We start from the raw sequence: 18,458 nt of genomic DNA, 5'->3' as shown, positions 1-18,458 counted from the left end.
TACACAATGTGCCATTCGATTATTGGTACCCATGGCTACAAACCACCCTGCCCTGACACAACATTTCATTGACTGCACTCGTAGCCGCGGCTACTTATATAATAGGCACAAAAGGCATTTTACTTTTCTAATATACTTAAAATGTTCTCTCATGGCTCTTAAAAGAGGCTTTGGGTTGTTTTACCAATATATAACAAAAAAACATATTTTCAAAAATACAAATACTCTTCAGCTCTATTACAATTAAAAACATCTTGGAAGATTTATTTGTGCTCTTTCTTTTGATGATTAATTCATTTTCTTTTCCCAAAGAGTAAAAATCCTGTGCTCCCTGTCAAAACAATTTCTCCATAATTTGAGCATAAACCTCTCATTTCAAACACTCCGTCCAAAATTTCAGAAAACTCCACAGTCTTTAGAACAATGAAATTCCTCTCCTTCTGAAATTGGCTCCATGTTTTAAATATCCAATGAAACAATAAATATACCCAAAAAATAGCACAATATCCTAAAACTACACCTCACTCTCAAGCAATAAAAATGTAATATATAGAAAAACACTTGATATAATGATACAATATAATCTCAAGTGTTATTGGCACATGCAAACATCACTCATCTCATAAAAGTACATTCTCTTATAGGTTGAACGTTGAACAGCAACTGAGGTACTTCACATCCTACTGGCAGCTACCCACCACACAAACAATAAACAACCAATCAGAAAGTAAATACAAGAAATTCCACCTTCCCTCCTCTTGTAATCTTCCTCCATTCTGAATTCTAATATCTGAGGTGACAAGCAGTATGTTTTCTATCAGTACAGTGGAAAACTACATGGAATCACTGGAGGAGAATTGTGTTTTTTAATTGAAAACTGAGAAAGGAATATGAATGGGAAAGAGACAGTAGTGATACACTAGTACTTAAAAGGAGTTATGTAAGCTACATGATATTACAGAGAGCACGCCAAATGTGCTAAAATACTACACTTGATGTACTCCCCAAAACAGTCCTTTATTGACTACTTATCACATATAAACATACAAATACAATGAAATAACATCCAAAAACGTTTTCTAAAATAACTCATCACTCATAACCACGGTTAGAGTTCATTGACATTTTTTTTTCTAGCTGCGGTTACAAAATGAAACATTTGTGGGTAAGTCACATAGATTTTTGTACATATATAAATAATAAATAATTCTTAGGACTGTGGGCCTCATTACGACCCTGGCGGAAATGGAAAAATGATGGCGGAAATGCAATACCGCCATCGAACACCGCTCGTTGCGATTATGACCCGTCACCGTAAAGTACGATGCCATTAGCGACACCGCAGTGAACGGCAACGCTAACTGCACCAAGTACGCGCACGCGCGCCTTGCAAAACAGGAATCACCACCATGGAGCAACGGTACGCGAATTCTGACCCTAGCGGACATGTACTGAACCCATCAAGCACGTCGGAAAGTACCATTCCGCCATGGCGAGAAATACGGCATCGTGAACCAACCGTAAATGGCCCACTGAGTGCCTGTACTCCACTCCCTGGCCACATTGCACAACTCCTGGCAGGCGCAATGTACTCACACTATGCAACCAGTGAAATCTACAATTCACCCATGCATGCCAACGTAGAAATGCATGCAGGGGCCCAAAGCGCCCCGTGAGTGGGCATCCATGTACGGCATGTCACCATAGCCGTACTGATGCAGCACAGGCATGTGAAGGTACAATACATCAAAATGAAAATCAAGAACACATGACACAAAACAACAGTAGTCCCCCATCGCATGCCACCAGCGCAAGGCAACATCCAAAACAGCATCCTGAGGGGGATTGCACCAGCCCTGTACTCTTGCCAGTAAACAAACCAACCATCAGCAGAAGCATGTACCACACAAGTTGGCAGAGTGACTGAGCAGCCAGGCTCATCCCAAGAGGGGCCGATGGGAGCTGCAGGGCACAGATGGCATGAATACAGAAGCCATTCCAATGGACATGACCCCAGTCCCCCTCCAACAAACGCACGGAAACACAGGCACCTGTGACCAGCCACATTCTGAACATCCCATCATTCCACCAATCGACCTGGCTGACAGGCACCAGTCGGCCAAAAGCCAATCCCCCGCCCCTGAACAGCACATCATGTAAACAGTCACAATGGCAGCCCCTATCCGTGACCATACCGTGCCACGTAGGCAAACGCGGCCAGTACAGTACCACACAACTCAACTCAGAAGGCGGAACACAATGCAGATCATCTCGCAATACATACCGCCACAAATCGAAAATCGCCACATCACCTGCAAAGAATAACGCAACACGCCAAATATCGGAATTAAATTTAAATGCACATCCAAATGACAAAGGCCTCACAGCAATTGTTGTGCAATGTGGCCAGGGAGTGGAGTACAGGCACTCAGTGGGCCATTTACGGTTGGTTCACGATGCCGTATTTCTCGCCATGGCGGAATGGTACTTTCCGACGTGCTTGATGGCGTTCAGTACATGTCCGCTAGGGTCAGAATTCGCGTACCGTTGCTCCATGGTGGTGATTCCTGTTTTGCAAGGCGCGCGTGCGCGTACTTGGTGCAGTTAGCGTTGCCGTTCACTGCGGTGTCGCTAATGGCATCGTACTTTACGGTGACGGGTCATAATCGCAACGAGCGGTGTTCGATGGCGGTATTGCATTTCCGCCATCATTTTTCCATTTCCGCCAGGGTCGTAATGAGGCCCACAGTCCTAAGAATTATTTATTATTTATATATGTACAAAAATCTATGTGACTTACCCACAAATGTTTCATTTTGTAACCGCAGCTAGAAAAAAAAATGTCAATGAACTCTAACCGTGGTTATGAGTGATGAGTTATTTTAGAAATTCATCATCACCGAGGGCTGCATCTGCAATAATTGACCTGCTTCCACTTGTGTGACGCCCTGTACCATCATGGCACACAGGGCCTACATCAACGTTCCAAAAGGCAACATGGAAGCGGCAAGAACCGCAGGTCCGTCCCATGAGGCAGGCACTAGTCCAGCAGAAAGGCCGAAATGTTGCACCTAGCCACCAGTACAGCGTAAGGGCATGTGGCCCATTGGCGATCGTCCCATAAGATCGTAATGGTGCTCCACTGATTCACCCGAAGCTGCAGGTGTCGAGAGTAAAACCCATCTGGAGGAGTGGCGTACAGATGGCATCTGCAATAGGGCAGGAGATACCTGTCACCCAAATGAAACACAAATTAACCGATTGCATTACGGGACTCATGATGCATTACAATCTTCATTCAACACACCAAATCCACACCCATATGCATGCTAGCCCACTCCAAAGGAATATACACACCCCTAAATCAGTATCGAATCATTACGAAATCAATCGAGCTAAATACACCATTGGCAACGTCGGTTACTGTGCATGCGTCCGTCAAGATAGAACCCATGACATGGGATTAGTAACGTGCCTAGACACAAGTGTATGAAGGCGCGTCGAGACAGGGAGGATCCGACAAGGGCAGATAGACGTAAGTCCCACTATGGCAGCCTTGCATCACATAGCGCAGGGGAAGGGGATTGATTCAAAAAACCCATGTACATGGCAGACCCTAAATGGAATCATCTGTCCATGCATCCATTCATCATTCCCTCATCCCGCAATGAAAACGCATGAATATTCACTCACATAATATTTGAAACTTCCATCGCGTCTGTGCGTAATGCAGTCTGCAAAAACCACTGTGCTCCTGGCCGGATCTGTAGTGTTGTGAAGCAAGATGGATTTGGGAACGTCCTGCCTTATCGTCCACTACGCTATTGCGCATCCCATTCAATTCATGTCATTCATTGCTTGCTCGTCATGGGCCCTGTCCCAAGGACATTCAACAATAGAACGTTACATTTCCAGGCAGACCTGTGGGCGTCTCCTCACCGCTACTTCGAAACCAAAAAAGCTGGCCTTCGAATTCCTCACTTGCAACATTACGTCGAAAAGGCTTCTGTGAACGCTTGCATTCACAATTACATCAATGTAGTGCGGCTGTGTGTCATAATGCTAACTGGCTACAATCACAAATGGGACGCCACGCCCGTCGGTGAAGTACGTTACTGTGCTGCATGAGGGTCGGCCATCGATCGAGCCCTACATACCACTGACTCTTCACAGGTATGTAAGCGGCTGCAATTATAGCATGTGTAACAATGGGAGCATAGCATGAAAATCAGTCAAAGTACATCACACTGCCATCGGGATTTGATACATGATTCCAATCCCAAGATGCCATGCGGCCAAATGCAGCCTTACGTGCGGGACGTGCTCGGCCAGAAGGGATTGCATCTGCCACAGATTCATTCAATCAGCACAGGTGGAGGCCATACAGGCCGACAGCACATATATAGCAGACCCAAACCCCTCCCACAACCACTCCCACTCCAAAATGCTACCGGCAGGACTAGCGATGTTGTGCCTGGGGGACCAGATAGCACTGCAAGTGCTACAACTACAAGAAGACGACGAACAACAACAGGTACAACAACCGGGCGCACAGGGGAGACGGAGGAGAAGGAGGAGGAGGAGGGCAAGGCAGGGTCAGCAAGGCCCACAAGCACTGCCACTACCACCACGCAGGCGGCCCGCAATCCCACGCCTCCGAGCTGATCCGTTCAACCTCACTGCTGAGCAGATCCACACCCTCTACCGTTTGGACCGGGACACCATAATCGCCATTGTGGACATGACACATGCTGACCTCGTGAGCATGATAGATAGCCCAACCGCCATCCCACCCCTACTGAAGGTGGTGTCTGTACTCCACTTCCTGGCCACAGGCACCTACCAGCACACAGTCGGACAGTTGCATGGCATTTCACAGCCACTGTTCTCACGGACACTCTTCCAAGTGCACGATGCCCTCCTGAAGCACGCCGACGACCACATCACACTACCACGCACGTACCTGGAGATTACCAACGCAAAAGTGGGATTCCATGCACTTGGCGGCATCCCGGGTTGCATTGGTGCCATCGACTGCACCCATGTTGAATTGGTTGTCCCACATGCCATGGAGGTCCAGTACCGCAACCGGAAACAATTTCATTCAATCAATGTGCAAATGGTGTGTGACTCCAACAAGATCTTTACGCATTGTTGTGCCAGATTTCCAGGATCTACCCATGATTCTATGGTCCTGAGGAACACAAGAATACCACGCTACATGGAGCGACACGCAGGGCACAGATCCTGGCTACTCGGTGAGTCTCATTCCATGCATGACATCGTGGCCCATTTGATGCGTCAATGACCTTGCAGGAAGGGGGGGGGGCTACTTAGCACTATCATTCCACTGACACCCTTTCTTCGTCTCATACAGGTGATGCCGGGTATCCACTGAAGAGATGGCTCCTTACACCAATCCGGAACCCACAGAACCAGCATGAGGAGGACTACAACCATGCCCACTCACGTACCCGTGTGGTCATTGAACAGGCATTCGGCCTACTGAAGGCTCGTTTCCGCTGCCTCAGCAGGTCTGGCGGGGCACTCATGTACAGCCATGAGAAGGTTTCTAAGATGGTCATGGCATGTGTCATGCTGCACAACATGTGCATACGTAGGAATGTGCCCATGCCCCCTGACGCTGTACTGCATGCACCTGAAGATGATGATGATGAGGGTGGGGATGTGGAGGCACCTCAAGGAGTCCATGAGGCACAGGATGCACGTGCAATCCGACAGAGCATCATAGATGCATGCTTCTAGCAACCACGCATGGTGCCTATTACATGGAAAGGGGACCTGTGGCACTGTGTGTGTGTAGTACAGGCACATTGTGGACTGTACGCCTATGAAGGCCTCGTACGCAAATATCAATGTCCACACATGTCATTGGATGATAATGAAGTACTGTATTGTTAATGTGATTGGATTTATACACCCTATGGACCCGCCACCCAGTGAAGCCCAACACACCCCCTCCACCCTACTACCTCCCCCCCCAACACCAGTGTCCAAATATGCATGCTGTCCGTGGGTAGACGCTATTGCAAGCCCCCTCTACGGGTATCAGGGGCACCCCTGCCCGTGGAGCGCAGGTTCCTGCCAGATCTGCGTTGGGGGCTGCCCTGGACGGAACTTGCCACGGATGATGTCTCTGCCTGCTCGCGTCCATGCATGTCTCTGAGGGTTTGTGAGAGCTCCGAGAGCACACGGCGCACAGCAGCAAGTTCAGCACAAACGTCTTTGGACGTCGCATGCAGTTCCCCCCTCAGGCTCTCGGTGCTTTTCTCCATTTGTGCTCTCAGGCTCTCGGTGCTTTTCTCCATTTGTGCTCTCAGGCTCTCGGTGCTTCTCTCCATTTCTCCCCTGAGGCTCTCACTACTTTTCTCTATTTGTGCCCTGAGTGTCTCGGTGGATGTTTCCATGGCTGCCCTGGAACCCCCGCATTCATTTGCATGGTCCTTGAGTAGCGTGGACACTTCCTGCTGTTGCTCGATCAGCAGGTCGAGGGACTGTTGCCTCTGCTGGGCCATGGACATTTGCGGTGGTGTGACAGGGGGGCTGCTCAACACATGTTGCCTTGGCACAGGACTTGTGGGGGTTGGCCAGTCGTCGTCTTCAGGGTGCCCCTGCGTGGTTTCGTCATGGTGTAGGGGATGTAACATGCAGGGGGATTGGGAAAGGTCATGGATGGTACCTACGTCGCCAACACTGTTTTCCGTGTCGGAGCATGCTGGCATGACAGCTGTGTCACCTATGGTGCTGCTACCACCAGAGGCAGTGCCATCAGATACGTTCTTTGGGGGGACCGGTGGTGCTGGGGTTGTGGACTTGCTGGCTGCTGGGGTGCCTGTTGCAGTCCCCTCCAGTGTGCTGCCACTTGATTCCTGCTGCTGCCGTGTCTTGATCCTTGCACCTGAGGTGGAGGCTCTTGGGACGTTGGTCCTGGCCCTCTTTGCAGGCGTGCTGGTAGGGGTGTCCTGCAGCTCGTCGTTGGTATCGGACCCTGTGGTGGAGTAAAGAGGGGCGAGCGTTAGTTATGGGTCTGTGGGATTTGGAATGGCAACGTATCAAATGCATTGGGGTGGTACATGAGGGTGATTTGGGACTGGGCCTTGGAGGTGGTCTCATTTTCGTGTGGATTGAGGATGCATTCATTTGGCTGCCTGCAGTTAGGGGGTGCATGCTGCACTTGTAGGGGTTGTTTATGGCATCTTGATTAATTTGTTTATTCATTCTGACTTTTAGAGGGCGCTGTCAGGGCAAAGTATGTATTGCACTATGGGGTCACATGGTACTGCACATGTTCGTGCTTTGTGGATTTCGCATTGTTTCTCTTGGCCAACCTACCTGATTCTCCGGATGTCGGCACTCCTTTCTCCATCCCTCCGACTCCCTCTATGCTCTCCATTCCTATGGTGGAGGCGCAGATATCCTCCCAGGGGGTCAACTTGATGGGCGACTCTGATCCCCCCCCGGTAGCTGTGGCGATGTTCCTGTTCGCAGAAAGTATGCTGCGTACGCGGATCCGCAGGTCGTCCCACCGCTTGCGACATTGCTGTGGCGTGCGGGGTGTTGTCCCCACCGCACTTACGCGCTGTGCCACCAGGGCCCATATGGCCTTCTTGTTGGCAAGGGCCGTCCTGGTCATTTGACTGGAGAAGACGACGGCGGCATTTTCCTGGAGGGTCTCGGTGAGCACGGTCAGTTCCTCTCGGGAGAAGTGGACCTGCCGCTTGCGATCACACGCTTTCTTGGCTACCTTTCCCATATTTATTTTTTTAACTGGGGTTGCTAACGGGTTGGGATGTGTGTCAGGGTCGGATTTTTAATGGTTGTGTTGGGATTCGGATTTTATAGTTGTGCGGCGTGCTGTTTCCCGTTCCGGCCACATGCTTTTACTTCCGTTTCCGTATATTTACGGTGCCCGTAATTTGCGGTGCCCGCTCATTACGGTGACCGCTCATTACGGTGACCGCTAAGATGGGTGGCGGTATTGCACCTGGTGCAGCGTACGGCGGCGGTAAGGGCCGTTTTGGGGTCATTTCCGCCATCGCAGCCTTTCGAATTCCGCTATGGCGTAATGCTCGTGCCCGATGGGTCGTAATTAGCCGCACTTTGCTCCTTCGTGCAATGGCGGAAACGCTATTTACGCTGTTGCGGTCCGGTCAGTCACTTTCCGCCAGGGTCGTAATGAGGGCCTGTCTCTTTCGGTTACAGTGTAGTTTTTTGCACATTCAGACCTACAGCCGTGGGAATGATCCAACAAACCTGCAGCTATGACACTTCCCAGTCGTTTCTGCAGTTAACCGCCCCTCAGAAATCCAACACCCCATTGGCTGATACTGTAGCTGTGCTTATTCATTTATTAATTTTAAAAAAATCCTTTTATCTGTAAAAAAGAAAACATAAGTAGTTAGAGAACACACAAAATTTAAGAAACACAATTTAATACACACATTTTTATGAACCTCATATCCTGTATGCGGTGCATCACATGCACTATATTATGTACAATATTGTGCATACACCAATGTTGTTCTCTTTGCACATGCTAATCAATGGGAATACAATTACAACTTGGATAACAAAAAAAACATACAATAATATAAAAGAAAGTATAAAAACGACCACTACAATAAACAAACAGATATATAAACAGGGTGAGAATAAACCAAAGACATTATACTGGGTGGTTGCAGGACAGAAGATGGGGAAGGTTAAGTAAACTTGGAGAACAAGAGAGAATATTGATATTGATATTTAATTTCTATTGCGCTCGTACACAAGTGTTTCAGAGCGCGACAAGGCAAGGGATGGGAACAGGGGAGAACAAAACAACGATCTTACTAGGCCTAGTGACATTGACAACGCGCAAGTGCATGGGAGAGGGGGAGGGGAAAAGTGCATGGAAGGGCGGAGAAGTGGAAAGTGCGGAGCAAAGGAGAAACAGATAAATAATAATAAATAAATAAATAATAAAGGCACACAACAGTGGTAGTGCAGCCAGCAATTGGCAAGTGCTAGGTTTAAAGCAGAAGACAGGGTAGGTCTGATAAGTGCAGTATGAAAAAGAGGGGGTGTATGGGTACAGGTACAGAGCACAGTGCAAGGGGTGGCCCGGAGGCAGTGCGGGAGGTTGGCAGGTTGAGCAGGTACTTGGATTAGAAGGACAGAGGGTGGCTGGGTGCACAGTGCCAAGAGAGAACAGGTCAGCAGGGGAGAGGGGGAGCGAAGGCAGAAGCAAAGCGGAAGGTCTTGAGGTGCTTCCTAGAACCGGAGATGGTTCTCCTCAAGTTTTAGAGTGGCAGGGAGGCTGTTACAGAGGGAGGTCCTAGCCGAAAACAGCAATCTACCCCCAGCTTGTTTCTTTGAAAATCGACTGACCCTGAGGGAGTTAGAGGTAGAGGAGCGAAGAGCTCGAGAGGGGAGTTATTTGCGAAGGGATAGCTGAAGGTATATTGGACCCAGAAAGCCTGTGGACAATGCAGAGGGTTTTGAATATAATCCTTGCATCCACTGGGAGCCAATGGAGAGATTTCAGAGCTGGAGAGATACGATTGCAGTCCTGTGCTTAATTAGTTGCAGAAGGCACAGAGTAGAGGCAGGTAGATTTAGAAAGAGGCTGTTACAATAGTCCAACCTAGAGAGAACAAGAGTTTGGGAGACCAAGAGCTTCTGGGGGAAGGAGCGGAAAGGCAGAGTAACTCTGAGGAGGTGCAGTAAGAAGTTTGACTTTTTAGAGACATCAGAGATGTGGGAGGAGAAGGGAAGTGTGGAGTCAAAGATGACACTGAGGTTCTTAGCCTCGCAGGTGGGGGTAGGAGGAGGGCCAAGGGAGGCTGGCCAGAGAGTGAGGGGAAAGGATGATGAAGGTGTGCGGATGAGGAGTATCTCCGTCTTGCTGTTATTCAGACAAAGATCATTGGCGGCACACCAATCTTGAATGGCAGTTAGGCAATCAGAGATGAGAGAGGGAGAGGAGGTGGTCGAGGGCAGCCTGAAAATGAGTTGAGTGTCATTAGCATAGCACAGGAAATTTGAGCAGAAAATGGCAATGCAGTGGGTGAGCGTTACCAGGTATTGGTTGAAAAGCCAGGGCAAGAGGTTAGACCCCTTGGGAGTACCACAGGTAGCGAGGAAGATAGATGATAGGAAGGACCCAAGTTGGACCTGGGAGGCTCGATTAGAGAGGAAAGCGGTCAAGAAGGCCAGAGCCTGATCAGTGATACAAAGGTTATCACAGAGACAGTTGCGCAGGATGGTATGGTTGACCGTCTCGAAGGCAGAAGATAGATCGATGAGGATGAGGACAAAGGAAATGTTAGAGACAAGGTTGGAGAGCAGATCTTCACAGATATTCAGGAGGGCAGTTTCCATGCTTCTAGCAGCACTGAAGCCAGGCTGCTGGTCATGGAGACAGTCAACAGAATTGGAATTACGGTTAAGCTGAGAGATGGCCAACTTTTCCAGGAGTTTTCCCAGAAAGTGAGTAATGGAAATCAGGCGATAGTTAGCCTGACAAGAAGGATCATCTGTGGATTTATTAAGAAGAGGTTGCACAAGGGAGTGCTGCAGACAGGAGGGGAAGGATCCTGACGCAAAGGAGTGGTCACAGAAATCATCAAGAGCCAGAGCGAGGGTGACAATGTGGTCCTTGGTGGTTTTAGAGGAACAGGGATGAACCTGTTTTGACAAGGCTTTCATAGATCAGACTTGTCTAGCAACCTCATCAGTTGAGAAAAGAGGAAAGGATGAGAAGGAGGGTGGGGGTGGCTAAAGGAGTGTCAGCAAGCACAGACGGAGAGGGGAGAGGAGGGCAAAAGGTGGAGAGGGGGCACAGGATTTCCTGGGTTTTTGAGATAAAGTGAGAGGCAAGGACATTGCAAAGAGTCTGAGAGGTAACAGGAGGGGTAGAAACTGCAGCAGGATTGACCAGCTCCTTGCAGATCTGAAAGAGAATAGGGTGAGAATAGGGTGGAATACGTAAACTTGGAGAACAAAGAATAGAACAAAAATATATAAACTGAGTAAAAATAAACAGGGGAAATTATGCCAAGTAGTTGCAATAGAGCAGATGAGGTAGGGAAAGTAAACTTGGACAGCAAGAGAATATAGGGTGGGATAATTAAACTTGGAAACTGAGCTGCTGTCAGTGGCTTCAGCTTTACCTCCATAAAAAAGCTAGGTGTGAGCGGTGGTTGTGTAGAATAAAACTGCACACATTAAAGGTACTGCCACCAAAAGTCAGAGACTTCACACACCTGCAGTACTGGAGCACTCCATTTGAAAAATCATCATCAAGGCTTTTCATGAACTGTCTACAGATGTGCTGCTCCCATCTCCAGCAGTACCACTATGATTTGAATATAGGTTGGCATTTCATTGGAGTTAACTGTACAACATCTGGTGCAGTTACACTGGGATGATGAGAACGGTGAAGCTACAATAAAATTCAAAAATACTAAATGACTAACATGAACTTGCAAAACACCATCAATTATACTACCTCACAGAAAACTCAACATAGCTAAGAGTACTGTATAGCTGAATGTGCATTAGAATTACAACAAATACCATCAATTAAACCTTCAACCTCACTAACATTAATACAAAAACGAAATGCCTGCATATAAATGTCATTGATTGACAAATCTAATTGTTCAGATCAATGTCAGTGAAAGTCAAACAAAGCAGATGAAACAAATGATAATGAACACCATCTGATAGCAGTGGTTAATATAATTAAAACATACAACACTGCAAATAAACCTTCAAATATGTAAATATGTATTAACACTTACATCAGCCACATATGCACAGTGAGAGGTTTGCAATCAAAAGGATGAAACTTTATAAAATGTTGGCTTTCATACTTTCCAAAATTAATACAAAAATATATACTAATAAACCTACTAAAATGGATGAGACATTTTCACTACAACCTATCACAGAGAGCTAAACAAATATGACAGTAACAACAACCAATAACAAACAATCCAACTTACATACATCTTCTTTTTCACCCACCCAGCATCTTTTATAACCGCAGCTAGTCGACACTGCCACAAACATTGCTTTGTAGCCATGGCTACTTGTACACTTTGTTTGCAAACTCAAAAGCAAACTAAGCCAACCTTCAAAACTTCAAATAAAACAAGGCAACAGCTAAGCACATAAATTAACATACATTCATGTAATTCTGTGCTGAATCATCCACGGTAAATTAGTTTTTCCCCACAATGGGCTTCAAAACACTCTCTTGTGATGGATGCCAACAGTTTTGCTAAGAAATGAACTTGAACTTATCATTAGTCTTGGCAGCTTATAAACCTTTTTCCATATCTGAAGCTTGTTTCATGAATGGGGAAAACACATGTATAATAGGTGTCTATATGTAGGAATGCGACCACACCCTTCTATGCTACCATTTTCTGTAAAATAGTCTTGTAACAACAAAACATTCATTCGCCTCGCTCCTAAATTTACTAGTATGTTACCAAAGTAATGCTTGATTCTGGATTCCCCTGTACAGCAAAGCCAGGACCTCACTCAACTGCCATGACCCGCACAGCAGATTTTCATCTCTTCTTCTTTCCCCACTGAGCCTGAATTGATTCTGCAAAGCCTTCTACCATCCTTCCTCCGAATGCAGTGCACTTCTCCCCAGTGTTGGTGAGCGATTGAGATTAAAGTGCAAGAGACAGTGCCCCACCCAGAGAGAGAGCCAGCCAGAGAGAGAACCTGACTTCTCACTGCAACTCTTTAAAACCCTCTATCACCTCCCATAGATGTATGTTTAGCTACATAAACTATAAAATTCCGCATCCGAAGGCGATGTCAAGTGTCCATCAAAAACCACCTCCCTTTAACAATCAGCCAACCCTCTCTAAAATTCTGGTGACATCTGTCCATCATGCCCTGTTAGAATACAGCGATGGAAGAAATGTCTTACATTTCTCCTGCACTGCATTCCTGTTCTGAATGAACAATGGACCTACTTTGAGCCACATTTTATACAGCAAAATGAATCTAATTATTCATGTTTATTTTTTTGCATTTCCAGTTAACCTTGCACAGCCTCCATTCAGCTCACCAAATTGCACCAGAAAAAAACATAGACTGGGAAGCATTGAATATTACTACGGGGATATGTTAATGGTTAGGGGTTAGTGATTAGTAATCGTTAGTCGTTATGCTTTATTGCACCTCAGTGCATATTACTGCGGTGTAGTGCAAAATGATAATTTCAGCTGCTATGCAGTGTCAGATTGAAACCCATATTTCAGCTGGCATGTGCTTTGTGCATTCACAATACTGATACATACTAGATTTAGTCCAGTGTCTCACACATGAGTCTCACACTGTTGCTGACAAATGGGATCAGTTTTCATCTTTGTTGAAATTTGGATTCTTAGTTAAAGTTTGGGGTCCTTTCTTCCTACAAGACTTGTAGTACAGAACGAAACAAAACTACAAGTCACAAAATAAAAAAGAAATCAAGAACTGGATGGGCATCTTCCGAATTACATGGAGACATACACACACACACCCTGACACTGAAAACTCACACTCTACATGTCACAATGTTCACATACACACATGGTTGCACACGCGCACTCACAGACTAACACTCAACTTCACTGGGCAAATGCACATGGCATGCACAATCCCTCACCCACACCTTCACATCATGTGCACACACACACACACATACGCTCACATCAAACACACACATTGCAAGCACACCCTCTCAGATGACATGCACACTCTCATACCACACATTCCCACTTAAACTGCACATATTCAAAAAGAGGACTACACTGTCTCTGGGCTACATTATAAAACAGAAAAAATGAAATAAAAAAAATACATTAACACTGAATGCTGCCATTAGGGAACCGTGGCCTGCAGGAGTTTGAGAATCAGCACTTAACCATTAAGCCTCAAAGATGATATTGTCTGGTGGCTAAGTATGAAATGTATGTCCTGTGAAGTATGCAGCCATTGTGGCCTAGTGGTTAAATGCTGGGGTTGAACTCTGACAGACCAGGGTTCAAGGATTTATTGTTATTATTGAACTATTCTATTTTAATTAAAAGAAAAGCAACACAACTGGGAGGTGGCAACATGTTTTGCGGTGCAGTCCTTTGATCTTATTTGGCATGAGGGTGTTTAGATGTGGCTGCAATGTCAGCCACATCCAAACATCCCTCACGCCAAAATAATGGCACCAGAATGGCTTTCACGTCGAAAAGGGCATGCCACAATGGGCACAGCAGTGTAATTGTTGCACCCAATCAGCACATGGAAAAATGACTGTGCCGAAAAGGGGGGTACTCTTGGACCACACTGTTTAACCAAAGTGTGTGGTCCATGGTAAATCATTTAATTTCAGTGCTTATTGTCAAAAAACATTGTGCGTTCTCAAAGCCTGCAATATGAAGACCATGCTAGTGGTCTGGAAGCTTTCTAAAAATCTATGGAATAACAGAACCCGAATTCAATGAAAACACTGTAGTTGCAGGAACATTAAGGTGAGCAATACATTGTAACAAAACCTTTGAGGTTCAAGGAAAAAACTCTAGTTTCAAGGACGTTAAGGAGAGCATTTAACGCAACAAAACCCCGCAAATTCAGGTAAAGCCACCTTAAAATCGCGCCCCTATAGTGCAGGCTATGACCACAATGATGATATCACAGAACACATAACTGATAACATAACTAATTACATTACAACAGTAATTGCCATTAACCATGGCCTTTAGCCATAGTAAGTGTGCGTGGACAAATATATTTTAAGGTTTTGTCCAAAATGACAGAGGGCAAAAAGTCTGAGTCCCAAAAGTCCGACCTCTATTTGTTTGCATATATATATATATGTCGGGGGTTAAAGTTAACACAAATGTATAGGGGTAGGGTGGGGGGTCTCCCCCCACATAAATATGCAAACAAATGGGAAATAAAAAAACAGACTTTTGGGACTCAGACCTTTTAATTTGGTCTTTTCACACTTATACATATTTTAACACATACATTGGTACTAGTCATAGCCTTCTGTTATGGACAGTGGCCACAGCCTTCACCCATGTTCACTGAATATTATCTGAGCCATTCAAGTAAATGTTTTCAACAATTGGTGGCAATTGGAATAGAAGATTTATTGCTACATTTGCATAGCATTTTACACCAGTTTTGTTGGAAAATGTTAATGGACCAGACAGTTCTGTGGCTGAGTCATTTGATGGAACTCCACTTGCTTTTTTTGAAGCGGTACTTCTCTTTCTTTGTGCAGTTGGATATGCATTTGTCTTTTCACTACATCCTTTTGTGGTTGTGCTAATTGATGGAGTAGCAGCTGCTTTCAATTTCTTTGGTGGTACTGTTGAGAGATCACTTATAAATTGTGTTTGTACTGGATTTCTTTTACCAAGTTTTCCTTTTTAGGAACAAGGTACATTTTGAGATGCGGTGTGTAAGGGCACGTAGTCTGTTGTACTCTACGTTGCAAGGAATGTCAGCCTTGACTTTGCTTGCATCAAAATTGACTAGAAATAGTCCTTAACCCTTTAACTGCCATGGGTATTTCCCCCCAGTGCCAAGGGCTATTTTGGTGATTTCGGTATGTGGCCATTCAAGGCCTTGTAACTTTTTTGTTACATGAGATATCTCAACCAAATTTGGCTCCTTTTTTCCCCACATGTACGCGGCCGTAACGCCACCCAGGAACCCGAGGTTGCTGTAGGGGGGGTGAGAGAAAATAAGCAAAAAGGGCGAAAATGTTTTTTTTTTCAAGAAATGACAATAAAATGATGTACAAAGAAGCCTGTGGTTTATTCCATGTAAGAGCTAGGAACAAATGGTTTGCTGTGCTGAATTCTGCAATTTGCTGGCTTTCAAGAACATGGTGAGTGGAAACAAAAGGAAAATATTTTGATGTAGTTATCAACTGTTTTGTGATAGGTAGGCGATTTTGGCCATTTTTGCCAAATGGACATGCATGGACAGAATGGAAGAAAAGGGTAGGAAAGCCGAATTGGAGGACAGAGAGGCATATATTTCTGAAAAGTAGACAAAATTCTGTGTTTAGGAAGGGGTGATTTGTGCAGGTCAGGCAACAACTAGGTAGGGGTAAATACCATAGATTGGTGGAAAAGCGGGAAAATGACCGAAAAAAAAAGCTATGTGTTGGACATGGTTGGCTTGGTACGGCATTGGCTTCTATGAATTTTGAGAAAAGCAATGCTCTGCTACATTCCCCTAACTGTTGCAGTTAGGAAGCACACATTTTTTGTAGCGTTTTACAAAACAAGCAATACCACAAGCCAAACACTGAGCCGTGGTGCACAGGAGTTTTATGCTCACGGCCTGAACAGACGCACTTAGTATGTGTAAATCGGGAAAACCAATGTGGTGAGGAACAGCAAGCATACATTTTTTGAAAGAGCACAGGCAGACCTTTACATGGTTAGATGACTTGTGCAGGTTACAAAAGTGTATGGTGCCTAAAGCAGAGACTAAATGTAGGTCACATTTGGGAAATGAAAGGGTTGTGTGACAAAGGGCACCAGCAAATGGGTCAAAATGTTATGAAAACCACACAAAAACAACAAATGTTATACCCTCCTGCCATCCCACATGTATCCCGATGAAAACGGTACCTCACATGTGTGGTTGCACCTACCTGGGCGCCAACGGGAAAGCCTAAAACACAAGTAACCCCAAGTCTGTTTTCACACCTGAATTTCACACTCTCACATCATACAGATATGGGCTTCGGGTGTCCAAGCCACCAAGTAAAACAGGGAACCCCATGCATTTCCGAAAAGAGGACACCCAGGGGAATCCGCAGAGGTATGATTTGCGCAAATCGTTCCAGAAGTTATTACCCAGACACCCCCGCAAAGTCCGAAATGTGGGAAAAAAAACGCATTTTCTGCACATTTCACTCGGTTCACCCATCGAAACACGCCCACAACAACACATGGACTACCATCCCGCGTTCCCACAGGTGTCCCAATCAAAACGGTACCTTACATGTGCTGGTGCAACTACCTGGGCGCCGAGGGGAAAGCTTAAAACACAGGTAACCCCAAGTCTGTTTCGACACCTGAATTTGACACTTTCTCCAGACAAGCACAACATACAGATATGGGCCTCGAGTGTCCAAGCCACCAAGGAAAACAGGGAACCCCATGCATTCCCGAAAAGAGGACACCCGTGATTTGCGCAAATCGGCCCAAAATGTATTACCCAGACACCCCGGCAAAGTCTGAAATGTGGGAAAAAAACGCATTTTCCGCACATTTCACTCGGCTCACCCATCGAAACACGCAGCCAACAACACATGGCCTACCGTCACACATTCCCACAGGTGTCTGAATGAAAACGGTACCTCACATGTGTGGGTGCACCTACCTGAGGGCGAAGGGGAAAGCCTAAAACACAGGTAACCCCAAGTCTGTTTCGACACCTGAATATGACACTTTCTCCAGACAAGCGCAACATACAGATATGGGCCTCGGGAGTCCAAGCCACCAAGGAACACAGGGAACCCCATGCATTTCCGAAAAGAGGACACCCGTGGGAATCCGCATAGGTTTGATTTGTGCAAATCGGCCCAGAATTTATTACCCAGACACCCCCGCAAAGTCCGAAATGTGGGGAAGAAATTGCATTTTCCGCACATTTCACTCGGCTCACCCATCGAAACACGTGGCCAACAACACATGGCCTACCGTCCCGCGTTCCCACAGGTGTCCTGATTAAAATGTTACCTCACATGTGTGGGTGCACCTACCTGGGCGCCAAGGGGAAAGCCTAAAACACAGGTAACCCCAAGTCTGTTTCGACACCTGAATTTGACACCTTCTCCAGACAAGCACAACATACAGATATGGGCCTCGGGTGTCCAAGCCACCAAGGGAAACAGGGAACCCCATGCGTTTCTGAAAAGAGGACACCAGTGGGAATCCGCAGAGGTATGATTTGTGCAAATCGGCCCAGAATGTATTACCCATACACCCCCACAAAGTCCGAAATGTGGGGAAAAAAACACATTTTCTGCAAATTTCACTCGGCTCACCCATCGAAAAATGCGGCCAACAACACATGACCTACCGTCCAGCGTTCCCACAGCTGTCCCGATGAAAATGGTACCTCACACGTGTGGGGGCACCTACCTGGGCGCCAAGGGAAAAGCCTAAAACACAGGTAACCCCAAGTCTGTTTCGACACCTGAATTTGACACTTTCTCCAGACAAGCACAACATACAGATATGGGCCTCGGGTGTCTAAGCCACCAAGGAAAACAGGGAACCCCATGCATTTCCTAAAAGAGGACACCGGTGGGAATCTGCAGAGGTATGATTTGCGCAAATCGGGCCAGATTTTATTACCCAGACACCCCTGCAAAGTCTGAAATGTGGGAAAAGAAACGCATTTTCCGCACATTT

Source organism: Ambystoma mexicanum, chromosome 10 (genome assembly GCF_040938575.1).
Source record: "Ambystoma mexicanum isolate Mex_15411 chromosome 10, UKY_AmexF1_1, whole genome shotgun sequence".
Classification (NCBI taxonomy): Eukaryota; Metazoa; Chordata; class Amphibia; order Caudata; family Ambystomatidae; genus Ambystoma; species Ambystoma mexicanum.
Note: the sequence above shows the minus strand (reverse complement) of the source record.